The 16,544-nt window shown below is 38.0% G+C and overlaps 1 long non-coding RNA gene across 1 annotated transcript in view; it reads left to right on the forward strand.

Annotated features, from left to right (window-relative positions):
• The window catches only part of LOC307176883, a 214,145-nt gene extending 201,169 nt beyond the window's left edge, over positions 1-12,976 (forward strand). Inside the window, exon 3 of the long non-coding RNA XR_013824930.1 lies at positions 12,738-12,976. This is a non-coding gene — a long non-coding RNA (uncharacterized lncRNA). The remainder of the gene's footprint in view (positions 1-12,737) is intronic.
• The last annotated feature ends 3,568 nt before the right edge of the window (positions 12,977-16,544 follow it).

A 16,544-nucleotide genomic window follows, 5' to 3' on the forward strand; every position in this document is an offset into this window, starting at 1 on the left:
TGACTCTCCTTCAAGACAAGGAAAACCTCAAGCCTCTAGACATAAATCCTTGCTTACTTCCGTTTTGGACAAAATACCTTTCATTCTTTTCTCATCAACCCAGAGAAAAACAAATTTGATTAACTGCTTTATCTAATTCTTCTGTCACAGATGGAGTAGATACAGCAATAAATACAAGTGGAATAATGGTACTTAAAAACACATGTTCCTTTTTAAACCTTCCATCGCCTGTTTTGACTGCATGTGCCAAGCCCCTAGAAATTAGCATGTTCAACTGAACCAACTTGATGGGAGTCACTGTCCATACATAGGGCTTGTTTTCCACAGAAAAGTAGTGTTGAGAGTAGCAGAATTATAAGCCTATCTAGGCATGTTGTAAAGCTGTTTGAAAAGTGGCTCGGAGCAAGTTTTGTGAACGGAGATGTAGTGCTCAAGTCACATTCTGCTTTAAAAGTTGTAACAAATACAGATAAATTAAAAAGAAAAACACAAAACAAAACAAAAAAAAAACATGTTCCTCATAAAAAATGGTATCTTGTAAATTATTGGTATTAAAATTTGTTGTAAAGTAAGATGGTTTAAATTGCATGATGTTGGGACTTCCCTGGTGGCACAGTGGTTAAGAATCCGCCTGCCAATGCAGGGGACATGGGTTCAAGCCCTGGTCCGGGAAGATCTCACATGCCGTGGAGCAACTAAGCCTATGTGCCACAACTACTGAAGCCGGCGCACCTAGAGCCCGTGCTCCACAACAAGAGAAGCCACCACAATGAGAAGCACACGCACCGCAACGAAGGGTAGGCCCCGCTCGCCACCACTTGCAGCAACGAAGACCCAATGCAGCCAAAAATAAATAAATTAAATAAATAAAAAGAAATAATCATATATAATTGTGTGAACCCTCTCCCTTTACCTAATGCAGTCAAAACATAATATTTAACCTGTGAACCACTGTGTAAGACTCAGGGGTCTACGGAGAAGATTCTGTGGAGTTTGCAGATATAACTGGGTGCCCAGTTGGCACTTCTACATCAATTAGAGCAGCTATAGATGCATCTGTTTTATTCAATGGAGTTTTTCTAAGATGTTATTTGAAAGAAATTTCTGGTGCTAAAATAACTTTGAAGATTCTAAAGTAGACTATATTTTTCCTTTGATGAAGACTGCAATTTGCATACATTTTAAAAATATTTAAATTAAAACTCAGATTCAGCTTTAATCAAGAAGCCATCTGTAATTATTCTATGGTTCATTATGTGATATTTCCTCCACAATCTCATAATATCCTCTGTAAACCCTCTTTATTGGTCCCGGTTCTCCAGAGAAACAGAGTCAATAGGATATAATATACAGTTATTATAAGGAATTGACTCATGCAATTATGGAAGCTGACGAGTCCTTAGACTTGGAATCAACACGCTGGAGACCACGGAGAACAGACGGTGTAGTTCCAGTCTGAAGGCTGGAAGGCTCAAGACACAGGAAGAGCCAATGTTTCCATTTCAGTCCAAAGGCAGGAAAAAGCTGATGTCCCAGTTTGAAGGCAGTCGGGAAGGAGGAGTTCCCTCTTATTTGGGGGAGGGTCAGCCTTAGCTTGAGTCAGGCCTTTGACAGATTGGATGAGGCTCGCCCATATTAGGGAGAGCGATCGGCTTCACTTAAATCTACAGACTTAAATGTTAATCTCATCCAAAACACCCTCACAGAGACACCCGGAATAATGTTTGACCAAATATCTGGGCACCCCATGGCCCAGTCAACTCGAAATTAACCATAAAATTAGCCATCGTAACCTCCTTTGGTGATCGTACCACATTTTGCATCTTGGACATCTAGAACCACAAAGACAGACCAAGTCTTTGGGCCTATGTATGTTTAGTAGTAAGCACTGTCTTTGATCTTTAATAAACTTCAAAGATTCCTGAATAAGTTAATCAATTCACTAACATTGATAAAACTATACATGTTGAATTAGGGTAATAAATATTTTGGCAAGAATTTGAGTCTCCTTTTAACTGAAAATTCAAATGAATTCTTCTATTTGGAGATATATTAGACCATGTTTTTAATTAAATAAAAAGTTTTCTTTTTTTTTAGAATAAACAATTTGTTTGACTACCCTATTAAAGCTGGTCCTTGGATTGCTAAAATTCAACTACAACTCAAGTAATAAAGTATCCAGACTTATCTGTAAAATTTCTCTAAGAGAAATGAAAGCCACACACACACACACACACACACACACATATATGTATGTGTGTATATATATTTGTATTTATAAAATGAGACATAGTTTTAGTGAGTTTAGATAATATATGCTGCTATGTCTTTTAGTAACTTCCATAATTAATTTTGTGTGAGTCTTTTTGTTTCCCCTTTTTTCCCAGACATAGGCTCCACGAGGTGAAATGGCATGCAGTTAAAGAGGATACTTCTTTTTGAGTGTCTGGCTAGCAAAACCTTGGATCTCAGTAGGATAATTGTAGAATTAGAGGGATCAGATAGTCTGTCTCCTCCTCGACATTGCCTCATTCACCTAGTTCTTTCTATTACGAAACTTAGGGTCAGTGATGTTAAGAATGAAAAGCTTGAAAGGTAATGTCTATGTACAAACAGTCTGCATTTTTCAGTTCATTTTCTCACCGAAACAGTGAGAAACAATGCAAAGCTGATAATATGATCCCTTAAATTGTGTAAATCCGTGCAACCTAGTCTTCACCGGGAGATTTTTCTTAGATTTGACACAGGGCTACCTCCTTCTCTATAAACTTTTGTTGTTGTGTTGGGAAATTAATTTGGTCTTAAATTTTCTTCCGTGAATAATACAACTGTCCTTGGAGACTTGATTCATAGGCAAATTCTCCTTAGAAAAACATTACTTGAATTTGAAACATTTGTAACACCGTGGCTCTTTGGGACTAGTGGCTTCTGACCTCTGAATCCTCATTAATACCCTAAGGCCATGAATGTACCTAGCCATCACCTCGACAGGCCATTCAGTGGCTCCCTTAATTTGTCAATCAGTCTTGTTGCTTACAGAACATATGCTTCTTATATCCTGGGTATAGGCTTCTAGGGTTGGGGTCTTCCTACTTTGTTATTTCAATCTGCAGCTGCTCCTAACCTGGGTCCCCAGCAACTGTGCTCAAACATCTTTTCTTATGGGATACTCCTGCCTGTGCTCAGCTTCCTTACGTCTGAGTGCCCACATAGTCACATGGCAGATGTCCCTTTTATTTTTCATTTTTCCTCAGAAGAGGTAGGTACAAAACAATTAGATGGTGACACAAACTGTGATGCCTGGATTGAATAAATTTATATTGGAGCTACCTAAGGAAGAGGCTTTCAACTGACATGCGATGTAAGAGAAAACTAACAAGTCAAAGGAAACAGGTTAAACAAGGTCTCTAATAATACTGACTTTAAGGGAGGAATAGGGAAAAATGAGAATAGTTTGTAGAAAAACACTATCATATACATTGGCCCAGAATTCTATATTAATTAAATTATTCTGGTACACCTTGTTCACTGTCCTTTTCCCAAAAGACCAGAAGAAAGCTCTGTTGATTAAGCAAGCTAAGTATATTAGACTTATGGAAGTAAGAAGAAAACCATGTTGATAGTTTCTGGAAAGACTCTACATAAAGAAATTATAGAAGTGTATTTATTGATGTTTGGGAAATGAGATAGGTGATTTTAAGGGGTATTTCAAGGTGCAGAACTGGTTGGGATTGGGCAAAGTTTACAATATAATAGCTTTGGCTTTGCAGACACATCAGAGAAGTGAGAATTTTCAAGTGAGGTTGATGAGCAAATTTAGTCTTGATAAGTAAGCAGTTTAGTTAATTCCTAGTCTTATCTTCCAGGAGCAGTTAATTCCTGGAGCAAAAAGATAAGCTATTTTTGCTTGATCTAGTTATAGGAAAGCATAGGAAAGTATGCAATTATTGTTTAACAACGTACAGGAATTTTGCTGGTTTAAGTTCTTGGTCTTCAGCTGCCGTAAGATAGCATCCTCTATGTGTTTAGAGAGAAACTTTAAAAAAAAGGAAGGAAGTTTTTCTCAGCTGTCAACTAGTATACACATCCACACCCAAACACATATTCGTAGATGCAAGAACTACCATAGTCAGTGTTTACTCCTGGTTTGAGAATAACCATGAAATGACCCTGGTGTTTCATTGGGGTTTGGCTTTCTCAGTAGTTTTTGACCACCAACAGTGGTAACATGTTTATTTTGAAAGGCTTTCTTGGAAAAAAAATTAACCACGTTCAATTTCTCTTTATTTTAATAAAGTAAAAAGATCTAGAAATATCAAAGTATTTGGATGTTTTTAGGGTCCATCCTTGATGGCTGATGGAACAATATATCTGGGTCTGTCCATAGGTCAGGCTATGGAAAAAGTGAAAATAGTCACCTTGTGAAGATCCTCCATGATGCCTTAGCCAAAAAAATCCATGAAGAAAGTCTCGAGAAAATTCCATGTCTTTGTTTTTGTCTAAGACTTAACTTAGGGAACATTTTCCTTGTTGGCATATCCCTGAAGAATGAACACCATACTTGCCATAAAACCCTATTTCCTGCCATGTATACAGAACTTTGAATATGGTAGAAAATTTTCTCATGCCGTATCTCATCTTGCTGGGTCAAAAAACCCTGTGGTAGATGGGGATTGATTTGTAAAGAGTGAGGTGCCGAAGCGCTCAGGGTCATTACTCTGTGAAGCAGGAGAGCTGAGAGTAGAAATCAGCCCTCTGACAGTGCTTCTTCAACTGCTTCAGATACAGGATTGTGACTGCAGACCGGGGTATAACGAGGATGCAATCTTCCTCTCTTTAAAAAGATAATTATCTTTATACCTGGGATGCCTTCCTAGACAATCTGGATCAGTGTGGATAGGAACAAAAAGAATTAAATCTCTTGCTAGCCCCCTGAACTCTCCTCAGCTAAGTCTCTGTGGGATGGGTGGGTGCGAAAGAGATTTAGCCTGAGGCCTCACTGTGCTGTGCATTTAAATGTGGTTCTTCTCCAGGAAAGAGTCCTTACTTCGGGGCATTTCAAATGTCTGAGATGAAGAATTCATTTAATTTTTTTTGAATCTTAATATATCACCACTATACACCTTCATAAAATCCAATAAAAACTCACTAGAATAAGTAAAGGGGAAAAGAGCATACAAAACACAAACCTACATTTTAAAAAAATTATTGCATTCATTATACATAAAATTACCAAGTCATTTTAGAACTTTCAAATTGTTTACTCATACTTTGTGTGTTAATCTCACCACAGACCTAACACAGTAGCACTGATCCGGGCTACCCCTTGAGGAAAAGTGCTTTAAGTCAGGGCATATCTAGACTGTAAATGCTGATGTATTTGAAGAGGCAGAAGAAGATCTTTACAAGCTTAGAATTCCATGGGGGAGAAGAAACACTGCTTTGTTGAACCATGACTATTAGCTGGAAAATCTCCTTACGTAGACACTCTACTCCTGGCATTTAATCCCCATCTCTTAAGTCACTTATAATTTTCTATTTTGAATGTGTATTATTTTATGCTTGCTTTGTTTCAGTTTCTAAAATGTAAGCTCTTTTAGAAAAGATTTGTACCTCACTTGCATGCATTTCCTTCACTCAGTTGAGCACCTTGCCTAAGAGATCAATAAAGATATTTCGACTCAATAATGCGCCCATCTTCATAAGCATAACAAAGGAATACAAAGCAAATTACTGTCTAAATCAAGTTACTGATAATCAAGTACAACCATCCTGTTCTTAAATTGTAAAAGGCTCAAATTCTGCTAGAGATAAAATAATTAGTTGTTACCCTGGTTATTATGGGATGAAATATGCCCCTTAAAAGATATGTTGAACTCCTAACCTGCACCCATGACTTTGACCTTACATGGAAGTAGGATCTTTGCAGATGTAATTAGTTAAGATGAGGTCATTAAGGTGGGCCCTAATGTAGTATGTCTGGTATTCTTATAGGAGGAGAAGAGAAACAGACACAGAAGGCAGATAACAATAAGAAAACAGAGGCAGAGATTGGAGTCATGCAGCCACCAACCAAAAAGCACCTTGCAAAAGGCAAGGAAGGATCCTCTGCGGAGGGTTTGAAGGGACCATGGCCCTGCCAATACTTTTATTTTGGACTTCTGGCCTCCAGAGTTATGAGACAATAAATGTTTGTTGCTTGAACCCACCCAGTTTAGGAAATCAATACATCAGGGAAATCTGAAAACATTGGAATGATGAATTCCATATGGAACTTCCTCAAAATCTAGACAATAGACAGAAAACTTTAGGAATGCAGTGTTGGCCCGAGGCTTTGGACCAAAAGCTCGCTGATTCTGTGGCTACAAAGAAGGAGATGGGTACAACCTATCTAGCGAACATCTGATTTTTAAAACTGAACAAACTACCTTAGAGCTAGAGAAGAAAATGTCAGGTAAAGAAATGGCTTGGCTTTCGGTGCCTGGTGCAACAGAGGTACCTTTCTGTATGCAGAGGAGAGGCATGGCGTCCACTCTTAACACTGTAAATGTGCCAAGGTGCCTCGTGCTATTTGAATTCTTTTTTCCCCAAATATCACTTATTATTTCCTGGAAGAATGGGAAGACATTTGTAGAGAACCACCTAACTGTCAGTCCTTTTACTCTAATTGTAATTTCCTTTTACTACTGATTTGTTGTTCAGGGTATGCTAAAGAAAATAAGAAAATCTTGTTATTTTACAAGATTTGAGTTAAAATGCTTATCAAAATAAAACTCAAATATAAGGCTGCGTTCAAAGGGCATGTAATAACTTGAAATTTGAAGACATATAGATCAATCCTGTATTGATTCAGTTTAAAAGCTTGTTAGGTGTGTATTAGTAGTAATGCATTAAGTGCAGAATGATGCATTTCCCATTTGTAGAATCAGGTATATGAAATCATTATTATGTCCATTAAGTACAATATAATACTTATAAACTCTATGGAATCAAATATAGAAAGCTGATACTATATGAACATTAATTCTCAATTCTAGATTTATTTAACCGTAACTTGTTACAGGAAAGGATCTTCAGTCCATAATAAAAACTGGAAAAAATATGAAGAAAAACTCAAGTGGAAACAAGAACAGGTGGAGCTGGATGAACACATTTAAAATAAAGTAATAAAAGAAAAGCAATCTATTAAAATATCAGTTGCCCATAAAAGTGGAAAGAAGATTTTAAAGTTGAACTCAAGGGCATCATTTTTAGATGCTATCGTACCTGTAAAAGGAAAAGCAGTTATCTGCCGTATTTTCAAAGGTCAAGGATATATTCAGAAATAGGTCAGCAAGAACTGGGGTGGCAGGTGCTGCGCATACCTTGGAGAAGGTGCCTCCCCCCCCCCCCCCCCCCGGCTCTCTGCCTTCCCTCTCTGATGACCCATATGGAGCCCCACCCAGCTGCTGTAACCAGCCAGGGACGGGATCACTGAAGGTACCATCAACGTTTGCAGCATCGCTTGCTGTATAGACGTGTACGGCAGCGAATTAGAAGACCAAGCAATTCTAGGAAAGTATTTCTAGTGTGCAAGAGTCAAGTGAATCTAGTTAGAAACTGAACTGCTAAATATGGACATTCTTCTGGAATAAAACCTAAAAGTCAGACACAGGCTTTTAATCGTGTGATTTTTCACGTCTCATTACAAAGCATTCGAATTAGAAAAATCGGTAACTCCAGCATATTCTGAAAATAAGATCAAAGAGAGTCAAGCAAAGGAAGACAGAGTAACTTAACAAAGCAAATGAAACAGGAGATTCTAACCTAGCTAATATTTGCCATGTGGCGGGCAGTCCTCTAAGTGTGCTCTATATACTGTTATTAATTCATTTAATTTTGGAAATACCTTTCGGAGTAGGCACCACCTTAGAAATGAAGAAACTAAGGCCCAGAGGGGTTAACTTACTTGCCCAAGGTCTCACAGTTGGTAAGAGTCGGAGGTTGGATACAGACCCAGGCAGGGTGTCTCAAAATCAGTGGCCACTCCTGTCACTACATAATATTGGCACTTGCATAGTTTTAGTTTGTAGCCTTTCTAAAACTGTAGCATGTTTACATAAAGTGCTTCAACCTGCTACTCATAAAGAATTTTTTACTATTCCTTTGCAATTTCACTTGAATAAACATGAATAGCTAGAAATATGTGTCTTATATGATATGAATCAATTTGAGAAATAGATAAACCTGTTAGCAGATATAATAATCAGGCCTTTGTCCCTTTATGCTTTATGGAAGTTTTTCTTTTTTCCTTTTCCTATTTCAAATCAGAACAGGAGGCCTCTGGTTAACAACACTATGTTCAGTGCAATGATGCTGATTTCCATGACTCATAAACTAGCTTCAAAATCACCTCCATAATTGGGACTGCAAGAATGTTCTATTCAATAACAACAAGATGGAATTAGTGTATAGCTTCCCAGTGTGACAACACTTATTTTAAAAGCAAATTGGGATTAGGCTTGTCCCGATATTAGATTCATTATTTAGAGCACGGACTAAGTGCTCTTTTCATCTTTAGCTTGTATTTATTTATTTATTTATAAAGCCAAAGGTAAGTCCTAGGAATGTAGAAATATTGATTTTGGAGGCAATTACTCTTACTTAGACACTCCAGCTGTATTTCATTGATAAAGTAGAGGCAGATGTGAGTTAAAGTGTGAGATCCAAGGCAGCAACATACGTCTTTTGCACTTTTATATACTGACTCCATCGAAGTCTATTATATTGACTCCATCGAAGTCTATTAGTAAATGCACAAACGTGGAAGATTTTGAAGATGGTTCCAAATCACAGTGGGATATGCAGAATATGTTAAATTTTCAACCAAGTGACCACCAAGTTAACTCATTGATTTTAAAATGAAAACGTAACTTTGAGATTCTAAATGATCTCTGTTGGTTGAAGTTAAGCATAGCAGGTTGGTCACACATATTTATCAATATTTCCTACTGATAACCAGCTAGGATTGCTATTGGTTTAGTGCTGAGCATTGTGTCTAGGCTTTTTCCGAGACCGAACTAGGAAACATTTTAAAGAAACATGCATAATATTTTCATATTGATATTTCTAATTCAAAGTTAAAATTGTAGAATTTTTACTTAACTTGAGTTTGTATTTGTGTCCTTTTTTCCCCCACTGAAAGTCTTAACTACATAATTATTTGCTCTATCATCTATTTATCTTTCTATATATTATCTCATAATTGCAAGATAGAATATCAATAATGAAAGAGCTTGAGATTTGAATATGTCATGTTCAAAGAAGTAAAACTTCTATCCTGCCACTCTCCTTTCCCTTTGTGTAACAATTTTTATTGATTTTTTAAGTTTTCTTACTTTGAGTGGGGTTGGGAGGGTGGTTGGGAAGGTGGGAGGGAATGAAAGCAAAACGGTGTTCTTCAGTTTTGTTTTTTGTCTTCCAGGATTCTAAATTGCTCCTTCTGACTCAGTTTTTTTCATTCATCAGCCTATTTGCATCAGGCCACTCTCCCTTTGCACCACCTTCTCATCCAGGTGGGGAGGAAAGACAGGACAATCACACATTGCATCAACAAATAAGTATATATTGTAGGGGAGCAGAATATGCCACCCCAAAATGTGTCTTGTTGTCACAAGGATTAATTTAGACTGATTATTTTTTAAGAATGGAAGGCTCAGGAATGTTTTTTTTTCTTACCTCCTCCTTAACTGCCTAAAATAATTTAGATAAAGGGCCTATTCCTGGAATAGAGCTATCATCAGAGATAACTGCAAAAAATATGGGCTAGGTGTGGTGGAGGACTTTTGGCAGGGCCTAGAATCAGACTCCACTCTGTGTCCCATTTTCTCTGCCTGCCTGATAAACATTCATTTATCAACTGTTTGCTTTTCCATCTCCACGTGAATTGCCTTTTTCCCCTTGAAGTCTCAAACCACTACCCCCAATATCCTCTTTTGTCTTTAGCTGAAGATGATACTTAAGGTGAAGATTGGCCATTTTGGCGAGTTAGTACTCCTGGGTCTCTCCCATGTATATACGTTATTAAACTTGTATCTGATTTTCCCCTGTTAATCTATCCCATGTCAATTTTATCCTTAGACCAGTCAGGAGAACCTAGAGGTGTAGAGGAAAGTTTCTTCGGCTGAAATAATATGTCAGACACATTTTAAGCACTAAGGTCACCTCAGTGGAAAAAAAAATAGACAAATAAAATCTGTCTTCATAGAAATCACATTTTAGTGAGGGATATAGAAGTTAAATGAATAAACTAAAGTATCAAGGGAGGCCAAGCAGAGGTGGTCAATGCTCCAGAGAAAAAGTGTGCTTCTCAATAACATTGTTTGAAATAGCTGGTGCTTCATGACAATGAAAAGTGAAAGGCTTTTGTGGGTTTTTTTATGACTTTAATTCTTGACAGTTGCACCCCTTTAATGCATATATTTAATGCAGGACCACCTCTCCCCCAAATTCTCAAGTCTGATCTGTGGCTGGTAAATATCAAATAGTGGCAAATGCTCCGGGGGAAAACAGCCTGGGGAAACGAGCACAGAGCAAGGAGTTGCAGGCATGGGGGTTTTAACTAGGGTGGTCTTCTATGAGCAAATAACTCATGGGTGCAGGAAGGGAAGAGAGGCCTCTGGGGGCCCTTGATGTATTTCTGAATTTTGCTGTAACTGCAGGGGACACTTTTCCACAAGGACAGACTCATCTTGGCTGATAGCGTCTCACCTCCAGCGCTAGTTGTGAGTCCTCTGCTTCTGTCCGGCTTCTCCATCACAGTAGGGGCGCTCAGCCAATAGGAGACAGGGGGCTTCCAGATGCTGACTTTCCCAGACCATTCTGGGAGGACTTCTGAATGCTGCTTGGTGGGCGGGGCCTGGCAGAGTGGGTCACTGCCCACAGATGTGACCCCGATGCTGGTCCCTTGTTTGGACTTTTCCTCCTTTCCTGTGTAAGCACGTAACCCTTCCACGCTCTCAGTCTCTCTCTATGGGGAAGGCAGTCAATCAGCCAGGGAAGCCTTCCAGGCACAGGGAGAAGCAAGTACCATGGAGGCATGTTCTCATGAACCAGGATCACGGAGGCCAGTGCCCTGGGAAGGCGTGTGGACAAGGGGAAGTGGAGAGAAGTGCTCAGAGATAATAGGGCCGAATTGGGTAAAACAGCCCCTTGCATCCCTTTCAGAGGAGCCCAAGGTCTCCAAAAACAAGCTCAGAGTAATTAGCAGCAGAAAACGTTACAAACGTTAAATTGCTAGTAAATCATGGGCCACAGAAAGACACAGCATCAGAATATCTGGGTTCAGAGGTAAAATGAACCTCTTTGCTTAATCCATACACCGGTATTGAGACAGGCCTGGGACTTGGACCCTTTGCTGCAATGCTTACCCCTGGACAAACCTCTCCTCAAGCAACAAAATATGAAGAAAATGTATTGGACTAAAAACAACTGCATGCATGTGCAGTTGGGGCAAATTCTGAACAAAAGATATAAAGGGACCAAAAAACCCAACTGCCACTTCTGAAGAGCCTGGAGCAAAAGCAGGGTACTGCGCATGTCCCCTGCACACACCACCTAAGGGGTGGGCAAAACACCTAAGCCACCACTCCAGCCCGACCCCTGGACACACCACTACCCTCACCCCATGTAAGGAATCAGCTCGCCCCTCCTCAGGGAGTGAGCGAGGGAACCTGTTGTTTGTTGTCGCTTCCCCCAGCTGAAGCAGGGGCCCCAATAAAGCCTTGCCTGAATTTCTTGTCTGGCCTCTAGTCCATTTCTATTGATTGGGGAAAGCCAAGAACCCTGGTCGGTATCACTGTTATCTCCGCCCGCCATGGTGACTTTGCTTTTCTTTTCTTTCTTTTTTAATTTTTTTTTTCTTTCAGTCGGCTCTGAAATACTCTTCAGCCTTTCTGCCTGTCATCTCTTCTCTCCAAATTATAATCGCCATTTTGTCAATTTCTCCTACCAAAATGCTTTTCCAAATTCCTAGTGTTATCAGACATATTAAGCAATTTATACAGTTTTTTTTCTTTTTTTCTCCATTTCCTAAAGTGTGTAGCTCTGGCGGGTGGGTGGGGGGGAGGGAATGAGCAAACGTCCCTTTACTTATAAAGTGTTATAAAGTAGTGAATATACATTACATGGTGGAATACTGATAAATTTGTTTTATGGGAGCCTTCAAACAGATACATTTATGTTCAAAGAAAGAACCATACAGCTAAATTATCATAACAAGGGTTTCTACTTTCGAGTCTCTGAAGTATTTTAGAGAATAAACTCACTAAAGTTTTATATACTTATAAAGATACAGTGTATAAAGTTATTTAGTGATCATTCATCTTTTCAAAACCTTTTCCAAAGAAATGAGGCAGCATCTGCTACATATTTATGCACAAAGTCTTCTAATGCCCTTAGTCTTTGAGTGGCTGCCTAGCAAATAAGATGGACCGTTTGCATATAGATTTAAACCTCTGAAAGAGAAACAAGAAATTGGTCAGGACAGCTAATAAAGGAGATGTTTGATGAATGTGGAATAAATGAATGAAAGCGTGATCACTAACAAATCTTGCTATTCAAGTTCAGCTAAGCTCTCAGGCTTGTTCAGCTCTCTGTTAGACCTACCTTGATTATCTTACTATCTTCACAAAAGCTACACTTAAATATTTCACCCTATTTTAAGCAGCAAACTCAATCCTATTTCCTTTGCTTCACAGATTGTCCAACTCCACTGCTGCAGATTACGGCCATCTGCGTAGAAACTGGCCCTGCGTTCATGAATAGTAGCGCAACTCAGACCTGTCCTTCCTTGCTCTGAAACTGTGAGTAACTGCAACTTTCTGTTTGCTTTGCAACACCTAATCCATAAACTTTTGTATTATGTTAGTGTGTGATCATATCTTATACTTTTAGTAGACTGATTAAATTAGTAAATATGTATTTAGTGCCAAATATGTTTCAGGAAGGCTTATTGGTGCCAAATACACAGAAGTGAAAGAAATCAAATCACTTCCTATCAGAGATTGCATTCCAAAGGGGGCCAGGAAGAAAACCGAGAATTAATGAAGAAAAACACAAGATTATTTGAGATAATGAGAGTGTTAAGGAGACAGTAAATGAGGTGATTTGAAGAACTGAAGGTAGTAGGGTGTGCATGGAGATTACTGATTTAATAATGTCGTGAGGAAAAGTACATCCGAGGGGCAAACGTTGAAGATTCTCAAAACCTTGAGTTCAAAGACTCTTCCCCTTTTTTCTTAGTTTTCTCCATGAAATTTTAGCAGAGACCTGTGTTCATGTGACAACTTCTTAGAATAAAGTTGGAGGAGGAGACCCAGAATCATGAAGAAATATTTGAAGCAAGTGGAGATGGTGAGATGCATATAGAGAATGCAAAGGAAAAGAGAAGGTTTATATAGCTATCTTTAAATAATCCAAAGAATCGTTTTAGGGATTGCTGTATTTCTTTAATATGTAAAATCAATAGGCAAAGGGTAGAAATGATAGACAAATGAGTTCATATAAATCAATATTAGGTGTTTAGTGATGGAGCCAACTCATGATGTGCAAGCGGAGTTGGTACTGCCGGTCAGAGATGCTGCAGGAGAGCCCTCTCTCCAGGGCAAGATCACCAGTCCAGCACTGGGTGGTGCCTATAGTTCTTTCCAAAGCACATACCAAACGTGCATATTATGCTACGAGTGAATGAATGAATGAACTTGTTAAACACAGAAGCATAATATAGTCAAAAGCTAAAAGCAATGCAAAGAGGAGTTTTAGAAGAAAAATTCTAGACAACTGAATGTAAACTTTGGTTCTGTTCACACAGTGGTGAATTCTTCCTTTTGATTGACAAACACCTGGGCAAACTTTTTTCTCTCTCTTCTATTTTACATACTTCATTGTATACTGGCTAACAAGTTAATTGACACATTTAAATAGTATCTCAGTATTTGTTTTCCTTAATTTTAGTCCTAATAAGTTTCAATGGCATCATATTTTGTGATGTATATTCAATCCAGAAGAGAAGACCCAGAGTAAACTAGCCGCTTATCAGTCTTCATAAGTTAAATTGAACTTCGACCTGTTATATCCTCATTTATTTCTTTTATTCCTAAACCAGGAATTCCTTTAACTTGTGTTACGTGCTCATGTGTGACGTCTATCTTGTTGAAGTGGAAAGAATATGGGCTTTATCTTTAAGACTGTATTGTCCATCTTAATGAAATGGGAAACATTTAGATCTCAGTTAAATCACGAACTCAATGACACTGGGACTTTGCTTTAACATATACAGACTCATAAAATGATAAAATGAGGGCAATAATTCCTATTTAAAATTGTTGCAAGTTTTACATTAAAAGGAGACATTAAAGGCAGCTGAAATATTAGCACAAAATAGCTGTTCCATAAATAGTTGGTTTCTTTTATCTGGATACAGAGTGGTCATAGAGAAGAAACCTGTTTTCTTATATATTTCATGTTTTATTTGGGGGAGATTATTTTACTTCTCAAATTATCAATTATATATATATAATTGATAATTTGAGAAGTAAAAGGTATATATGATATATATAGTATCTAATAAGTTAATCAATGCCGAAGAATTTCTCATCTACAAAATGTCATAAAAGCTAATGTTTGGAAAAAAGGAAGGGCACAAAAAAAGAATAGATTTTCTTTATAAAAATAAGGTAATTTGATGAGGATTATAACATACACTTCTTTTACTTATTGAGTTACTTATTCATTCATTTTGCATTTATTGGTTCACTCTTTTAGAAATATTTGTTGACATTTGCTATGGGCCAGTGTTTACACATATACTCTGCATAATGAAATATTTTGATATCATACCACCAATATAAATACTATATGCTTTTGTTGATGGGTCAGCGTTTAAATTACTATGACATTTAACTGTCGTATTTTTTATGGCATATTTTTGGAAAAGCTCGAATAATGGAATTTAAATAGACTATCATAATTTCTTATATTATTAAAAGAACTCAATTTGATGTTTATTCTTAGAGTGTGGTCTTTTGGAACATAATTCTGAACGAGGCATGATTGAAAGAAGGCTTTAAAAGTATGTATGAAAGACATGAAAGACCAAATACATTTTTAATGTCACTTCTTAAAACCAGGCACTGTTTTACTTATGGAAAGCAGAGATGTAGCAGTAAAAGTTTAAAATGATAAGATGGATAAGTAAACCACTGAGATGATTTATACAGAAAACTACTTTTGAGTTTATTTTAAAACATTTTGTATAAACTAGATCTTTATTGAAAGTTTACTTATGGTGTAAATGAGTTACACAGGCTTTTTCCACCACTTTTTATAAATGAATAGTTATTACTACTACAATGAGCTTGTTCAGAATGCATTACTTAATTCTCAGCTGTTCACAAGTCACACAACTCAAAGGCAACCACAGTACTTCTTTATGTTATTTTGCCAAACTATGGAAGAAACTGTTTTCGATGTTTGATAATAGGATTAATGGATTTTTCAAATTATGCCCCAGTAAAAGTCTGCTGCTATTTGCCCCTAAGAAGGAAGAGGAGGTAATACTGAAAATGGCTGGTATGAAGCTGCAATGAGAAATTGAAATTCAATCACACATTAAATACCGTGACATCAGCATGCTTTACATTTTGAAGCTAAAAATTTAAAGGCAAAATAAATTACTGGGGCTTCCCTGGTGGTGCAGTGGTTGAGAGTCCGCCTGCCGATTCAGGCAACGCGGGTTCGTGCCCCGGTCCGGGAGGATCCCACATGCCGCGGAGCGGCTGCGCCCGTGAGCCATGGCCGCTGAGCCTGCGCGTCCGGAGCCTGTGCTCCGCAACGGGAGAGGCCACAACAGTGAGAGGCCCGCATACCGCAAAAAAAAAAAAAAAAATTACTGACATTTTAAAGAACAAATGGATTAAAATGCGACTTTAAAAAGGAAGTTTTTTTTACCATAAATTCCCTGGTAACGGTAGTTCCATAATTTCAAATATTCCTCCAATATCTCAAATTGTTTCATTATCATGAACTACATACCCTAAAACAACGTCAAATATATAATGTTGAGTAGATATGCCATCACCTTTATAAATATACAAACACACATACATATATATTTACATAGGTGATGGTATATCCACTCAACATTATTACTTTCTCAGTAATCTTGCAACTGATAACGAATAGCAAGAGTGACATCAGTGAAAATGGTATCGCTGTAGTTCCAAAGGTCCATCCTTCTACAAGAATTTTGAAAAATCAAGCAAAAACTATCAGAATCAACTTGTTTGGAAAACAGTCAAAGCTCTACAGGAGCCCAGGAAAGCAGTGGATCAAGAAAAAGACAACTCAAAGATGGTAGAAAAGCTCTGTGGCATTTTTACCTGGGCTTGTTCCCCCTCTAACTGGGCTCAGCAGTTGCCTGGAAGACAGCAGCCCACGTGTCCTCTGTGGAACCCAGATTCCTGGGTCTGGGAGAACAGCCCAGACCTTCCTCTCAAAGAATATGT

This window comes from Stenella coeruleoalba (genome assembly GCF_951394435.1).
Source record: "Stenella coeruleoalba genome assembly, chromosome: 18".
In the NCBI taxonomy this organism is placed as follows: Eukaryota; Metazoa; Chordata; class Mammalia; order Artiodactyla; family Delphinidae; genus Stenella; species Stenella coeruleoalba.